The sequence below is a fragment of the Haemaphysalis longicornis genome, unplaced genomic scaffold (genome assembly GCF_048455015.1).
Source record: "Haemaphysalis longicornis isolate Haplotype H1 unplaced genomic scaffold, Haemaphysalis longicornis Haplotype H1 scaffold_7, whole genome shotgun sequence".
NCBI classification, from domain to species: domain Eukaryota; kingdom Metazoa; phylum Arthropoda; class Arachnida; order Ixodida; family Ixodidae; genus Haemaphysalis; species Haemaphysalis longicornis.
Genome location: NW_027526422.1, coordinates 39468530 through 39475898, shown reverse-complemented (window position 1 = coordinate 39475898; position 7369 = coordinate 39468530). Strand labels below are relative to the sequence as shown.

The 7369-nt window shown below is 47.1% G+C and overlaps 1 non-coding gene across 1 annotated transcript; it reads right to left on the bottom strand.

The window, feature by feature from the left end:
- Nucleotides 1–2402: 2402 nt before the first annotated feature.
- On the bottom strand, nt 2403–2475 carry Trnak-uuu (transfer RNA lysine (anticodon UUU)). Its single transcript has one exon. It is a non-coding gene; the product is annotated as a tRNA-Lys (tRNA).
- Between the last annotated feature and the right edge of the window lie 4894 nt (nt 2476–7369).

Below are 7369 nucleotides of genomic sequence, written 5' to 3'. Positions count from 1 at the left end.
TCGTGACGGCTTGCACTTTTCATTAAAATGCTTTCGCCTCCTTTTCCCTCTTTTATATCGAAACATCGTCACATGCATTAATTTAATAAGGGCGGACGCCACCCAATAAGAATTAAAAACCGGGATTCAACTGAGAAGATATATGCTGATTTTGTTTAACGAAATACCATAAGTCACGGAAAAGTGGTGCGGATGCGGAAAAATTAAGGACAAAAAGGGAAATGGAGTGCGCGGGAAAAAGGAGGTGCGTAGACGAGCGAAGAAATGCGCGCTTACCTCATTTATAATTTATGGCGTCCCGCATTCGCATAGAGAGCAACTGGCGCTCCGGTCCAAGTGAAACCTTTCCTAGCAACCTTTTCTTTCTTTTATTTTAGTTTTTGTGTGCACAGGCAACCTCCCAGCACTCAACAGAGCACCCTGATTGCGTATGGTGCCGAGAGTATGGCAACAAGATTAACGTTTGCACCTGGTTGCTCCGGCACGGGAAGTAACATACGATCATTGCGGTCAGAATAACATCGCATAAAACAACTATAGCGGTAGGTAGAAAGAAAATTCGAAGAGAAAGCTGAATTCCGCACAGAGCTTGTGCATTAGGCCCCTGAGCTTTACCGCGCAATACGCGGCTTATCTACTGCATGCAACATAATTTGTAATACCCGAGGTCCTGTATCACTAGTGCGTGCTTCCACTATCAGCAAGACAATTCCAACTAGCCTTCGTTATAACTTCATGTTTTTATACAGCGATATAACCAGGGAGCGGGAAAAAAGGTTCCTGCCTGATTTATTTTTTTATTTTTTGTGTGTGGGGGGGGGGGGGGGTGGAACCACAGGGCGAATGTAGGCTATAACATGAATTAAAAGTATATTCCTAAGAGACGCTGCCTTGTTCTTTTTGTTTTCGGAACTTCATATTTGGGCGAAAATAACGGCTGGGATTCTTTTAGCAGATCAGTATAATAGTGCAGCATTAGAACGACATGAATTGCGACAAAAAGGGTCAAAAGTGTGGTATTAGTTTTTGTTTTCTGCATTCTCCGAAGCTTCAAGCATTGCCCAAGTTCCGCTGAAGTACTAAATGCAGTTCCACCTGCCCAGCGGGAAACGGAGATGTCTTTCCAAGTCTCCAACACCTATTTTCGCTTTTCTTCAACCTGCAAGCGTAGAATACCACGGTGAGCTGGAGCGCACATCTTAGTGGATTGTTGAGAACAATGGGCTGCACACACGTTGTGAAATGGAATGCTTCGGCTGCATTCGAAACGGGCAAAAGTGCCCCAGTGAGCGGTAACGTGATTCTGAAGCATGTGACCATGGTGAGAGGTTAAAAACACCTAATGAGCCAGTAAAAACTCGACAAAAGTATGACATTTTCCCGGAAAATTCAAATGACATAGGCCTAGCATTCGCAATATCAATGTTTATGGTATTTGTGGGCCGAAAGAATGACGACTACTAATGTGATCCGTCAACTTTTCGCCTAGCAGAATTACCGTGGCGTTTTAATACTTTCGCATTCGGAACTCTCGAGAAGTGCTTAGGTATTCTCGGATCGTGGAATACACTTCTCCTGTGGTCTTAGTGAGGTATTTCTGTGTGTATGTGTTCGAATAAAAAAAAATGAAAGCCCCCGTTTTTAAGAGAAAGATGGTAACAACACAAAGCTTTCTCCAATGCAACCTGAGTCAAAGCCCAAGTCGAAAATCCACTCCCTAAAGTCCAGAATCCGAACTGCCAAACTCCAAAGCCAAAGTCCACTCCTACACAGCCAAAGTCCAAGTCAACGTCCAACAACACACCACCAAAGTCATCCAATTCTGTTTCGAGAATGTATTTCATCATCATGGCTAACCGTGTGCACTGCAAACTATATTTTTCGTATTACCAGCGGTCCGTTGCTATGGTGTGTTGTGTGGTTGATGTACCTTTTGTGAAACTCACTGTGTAAAGCTGGCTTTCCTGCAGTGTGTGTAAGGTTGGCTTTTCTGCTGTCTGTTTTACTCGAACTTCGTGAGGCATAAACAGCTGCCAATGCCTCGTGAGGCATAGACAGCTTCGCTTTAAAAGTGAATGGTTTAAGCATTTTATGTTGGTGACTTTTGACTTGCGATTTTAAACCAATCCTGTCCAATCAACCACTCGGCGATTACGTACATCGATTTAAAATTATCCCAGAACGTGTCTTCAGTCGTAGGTTTGCTGATTAGTATACATATCATAGCGACAAGGAAGCCATTGTGTCCGTCGATACTAAGTGACAATGACTTTTTCAGCTCCCCTGATCATCCACATCCGCAGGATGGACTCGCCTTGATTTTTCTTTACTGAAGAAACGAAGTAGTGTACTGCGAAAACGTGACAGTTTACATGCATTGGATTAAAAAAAAGAAGAAAAGACGCCCGAACGGGGGCTCGAACCCCGGACCGTTAGGTTAAAAGCCTAACGCTCTACCGACTGAGCTATCCGGGCGGACGTTTCGCCTTCGGAAAGACACCATGATGACGGGAAAGCTCAAGACAGAAAAAGTTCCTCGTTTAGTTAGCCAAAGACAAATTAAGAACAAAAGCTGGGCTGTACGTGTGCTCTGTCGTAACGCCTGCCGGTTTGGACGCGCCGCTACCGAAAGTGTCGTCCGATAACCATGCCGTGAAGCGCCATTGTATAGCGAAAGCTTGCAAGTCGACTATCCAGCGTAACTGAGAGACGACAGACAAAATCTCTGAAAGCTTCAACGAAGGAAAAGTGAGCGATTTCAGTGTTAAAAGAACCAGGTAAATAAATTTATGCCTCCTTACGAACAGAATCGAGAGCGTCCGGACAGTGAGGCGAACACGAATGCCAAACGCAACTGCGGCCCCATTTCTCTACGCGTAAAGGTGAACCTAGTGAATGCTTTGGGGCATACAACCTAGAAACGCGTGTTCCAGACACAGACTGAAGCCTACAGGAGTAATCTATGCGTGCTAATTTCAGAGGAAAAACTAAGCAAGCAGCAAAGCAGGTTCTTGCTTGAGTCCTTTTTGCTTGGCGATGCCAGTGAGCCTTGACGGTTATGGTGATTTCAGTGACGACGATGACGATGATGATGATGGTACGACGACGACGATGACGACGATTATTATGATGATGAGGAGGATGACGACGACGACGACGACGATGCTGTGGCTATCCCCTTTGTATTGGGTGGGCGCAATTTCTGCGCCCTAGCAGTCGCTTCAAACTAACTACTGGAAAAAAAATTAGAAGGGGGGATAGGAATGACAGAGGGCAGGCTTTCTCTGCACGGATCACGGGGGGCCACTGCACGATGTGAACCCCGCCATTGGGCGGCATGAGCTTAAACCAAGGAGGTTGTATAGAACTTCTGGAGTGGAGATGGTGCTCGAAAACTGACGCCGACGGCCGCCATCTTGCCGTGGGTAGAAAACTCGTTTCGCGGTAGCAGACGCATTGCATTCGTCGCATAACGTACTTGTTTTTGCGGCGGGTTACGTTATATTTTTGCTTCCGTTCTTTTTTTGTTTTCTTTTGTTTTGTTTTGCAAGTTGATTCTCTCATGCGGCTACCTTCAAGCGCACCGAACTTTTCTTGCGCGCGTTCATTTCGCCGCATGTGGTTTCGGTTATGCTCCCCTCTCCGTGTTTCTAGTTAAGCGCTTCGCAAGTCGCCCGTGCGTGCGCCGGGGGCGCACACATCTGGTAATTATTTACATTCTTGGGCGCTAACAACTAAAATAAACAGTAGAAAGATGACATTTTTTTCTGCCCCATGTGTCGTTCTTCCGAGTTCTCTCTTGCCAAAGAGCAGAACTCGTGTTCGTTCGATCCTCGTTCGTGGATGGATGCTCCAAAAGTGTAGAAAGCAGAAATGGTCTGCTCGTGCGTCGCGTTCGGCTGCGCTAATCGCGCGAAGAAGCCGTCGGGGATCACCTTTCATCTGTAAGTACTGAGGGTATCTGTTTGTTTTGGGTTTCGAGGGCATTACTAGTATTATAACGTTATGAGTGCACATTTGCCCGCCGTTTGTGCGTGATGTAAAGGGAAAATTTGACGTAGCACCTGCCGTCCGCTTACTGAGCATACCGTACGCGCTTGTTTACGCAGATATGCGAATGTTTTCGCTCGTAGTTGTGGTGGTCCTGTAGTCGCTTGGCTGCGCGAAATCACATGTTTGTAACTATGTGGGGCGCAAATTGTTTTTCCGCACTAATTTAATTGCAGAGTATTGCTAAGGCAGTTACCGTTAAAAATCAAGGCACTCTTGTTTAATACATTTCCTTTACATCCGGTCATACGTGAATACACTGACGTTTCTCGTTAGCGCTGTTTCGTAGAAGTCTTTGATGCACCGCAATGCTCTCCCGCGTTCTTCGCCCGCGTGATTTTGTTATCAATAGCACGCTGCTCGCGTCCGAACTTGCGCGGTCAACGATGTTGTGAATGTGATTGAGTAACCTCCTGCGAGTAGTTTTCTTATCAATAGCACGCTACTATCGTGCCAACGTGCGCGGTTAATGTAGTCGTGCATCCAATTAAGTAACCATCTGGATTTGAAAAATAAAGTCAATGCGAGTCCCATGCCTTCTGTAAAGTGCACGCGGAATAAAAAAAACCTGCTTTAATGTGCTTCAGTGTGTGCCAAATCCATTTCGCAAAATACGATTGAAAAGCTGGAAATAGACCCGCCGCGTTGGCTCAGTGGCTAATGCACTGTGCTGCTCATCCCTGGAATGCGGGTTCGATTCCCTGCCGCGGCAGCCGCTTTTCTGGTGAAGGCGAAAAGCTAAAACTACTGTGTGAACGAGATTTCGGTGCACGTTAAGGATTCCCCAGGTGGTCAAAATTAATCCGGAGCCCTCCACTACGGCGCGCTTCATCGCCTGCGTTGCGTCAGAGCGTTAAACCCCACAATGAATCAATCAATCAATCAACCAATCAATCAATCAAAAGCTCGTGCTTAATTTGGTCTTCGGCAAGGGCAAAACTGGGCATGTTGTTTAAACCAGAAAACGTGCATTTGCACTACATATAAAGATTGCAATATCCTGATGAATATGATTCTTGCAGTACTGCTTAAAAACCATTCGAACCGCTACTGCATTATTATTTATTAATCTATAATGAATAAGCATTCATTATTCCTAGCCACGCCGCTAAAAGAAACAAGCGTCAAATAATCGCGCTTTCGCGTGTCCCGCACTTCCAGCGTGAAATCACGGCTAATAGTAACCCTATAACGTGGAATCTCTTGCCATCGCGCGCAACATGAGGTAATTTTAATGTTAAGGGGGCATTATATAGCCTTAGCTATACCGAATAAACGTTTATTGAAGTAAAATCAGGGGTGGTGCCTTTAGCATAGCGCTGCGCGTTTTCCCGCATCGACAGCTCTGTTGACCACCGTAAGATATACACAGGCGAACTCGCTGCATGAACCATATCTTACGTCAAAACCTTACGCGTAAGGCAAAATTCAGTCTGCCCTCAAATATCGTAATGGATATACTAGCTTACCATCGTTTTCTCCCTTGTAAAGCCAAAAAAACGCTACCGCACTTCAGCGTCCCTGCCGGCGCAGCGCCTTTTCTACCCACGGCAATATGGCCGCCGACCGGTTCGCCCGGCTTCACCTCCCCGCGTTGCCCGCTATGGGCGGCCTCCACTCCAGAAGTTTTATACAACCTCCTTGGCTTAAACCTACGACTGTGGCGCGCGAGAAGGGCGAACGCAGGTGGGTGCCAGAATGACGTCAGGCCTAACCTTACGTTTTCAGCCCTAACGTCCTCAAACGGTACCCACAGCATGACGTACAATGAGTTGGCTATGATTGGCACGCAGTAAGGCCCCTTTAGGGCTATACAAGGCATAGCCTAGAAGTAAGCCGGGCAGAGTTGACTAGCCAAGGCTCCCCAGCAATGAAGAGACGCGCGTCAGCTGCAGTAATGGTGGTCTTAATGAGATGACTTGTTCGGTAATTAGATACAAAGGCTTTCGTATTCCCAACGTTATAAAAAAAGGGATTTGATGTCCCCTCTTCTTTTTGTTGTTTGGTTAACTATGTTTTGGTGTACTTTATTTGTTGTGGTTACGTTTCATTTTCGTGTGTGTTTTTCTTGCATGAAATATACTCGGCACCGAAGCTAGCGCTTTTCCGTGCCGTGTTACTGTGAAGTACAGGTGCCGCCGAAAGTAATTGGAGCGCGGGAGCTGTGGCCGAACTAGAGTAGATGTATATAGCTCTCCTTGGGGAGCAGAGTTGCGCGTTCATCCGCCATGGAGTTCCAGGTCATGCGGGAAAGCCACCCGTCTCGCATATACGAGCTGCCGGCGGGCTGCCGTGCCAGCGGCAGGAGCGAGGAGTGGAGGAGGACAGTCGGCTGCCTGTCAGCTACGCCGCTGCCGCCGCTTCCGCAACCACCGATGCTCAGTTGAGCAAAACTGACTGAATACGGGGTCTAGTGCGCAGCACTGACAGCGGGCTTTCCTGGCGAACTGGAACCGGCGGCATGTGGCAATCAGACGCGCTTCTCTAGCGTTACGCAATATACAGGAACTCTAGGCCGAACCGCATAGAAGCGCCGTATAGCTGCAGTGGCGGCAAATGAAAGGACGAGAACACGCATGCGCGCCTGCCGACGGCGATAGCCCACCTATACACTCAAACCACTTCTGTTAACCTGGCTTCCAGCATTCTTCGCAGCATACCGGTGCCGACGATGGCGCATATAGCAGATACATTTTACAACTTCTTTGGCACACTTCCAGTGCCCGCAGCCTTTGTTTTTCTTCTAATGTTTTAGTTGTGTATGCTATCAGCGGCATTGCCGAGACCAGTATGCTGCAAAGAATGCTCGAAGCCTGGTTAACAGAAGTGGTTTGAGATGTATAGGTGGGCTATGGCCGTTGCCAGGCGCGCATGCGTGTTCTCGTCCTTTCGATTTCTGCCGGTGCAGCTGCACTGCGCTCCTATGGGGTTCGACCGCAGCTCCCGTGCTCCAATAACTTCTGATGGCACCTGTACGCCTGCCGAGTACAGATGCAAGCTCAATCTTACTAGCGAGTATAGGAACGAAATTCATATATACAAGGACCTATGCATCCTTCGCCCCCAGAAAATAAAAAAAAAGTGCGTAATGCATATAATCCTGTCAGTTAGGCAGAGTTTGCGTTTCAAATTTTCAGCCGCCCGAAAACAAATGTCTGTATATGCCATGCTTTAATACTATTTGCCAAAAAAGTGACATCATTACATATGCTGGCGAGAAACGTGCCAACTTTACCCGCTTCCCCAGGAGAGGGTTTGCTTAGAGGCTGCCAAATTGGTTTTACAGAGGGTCGGATTTGCTTTAAGCCAAACGATTTCT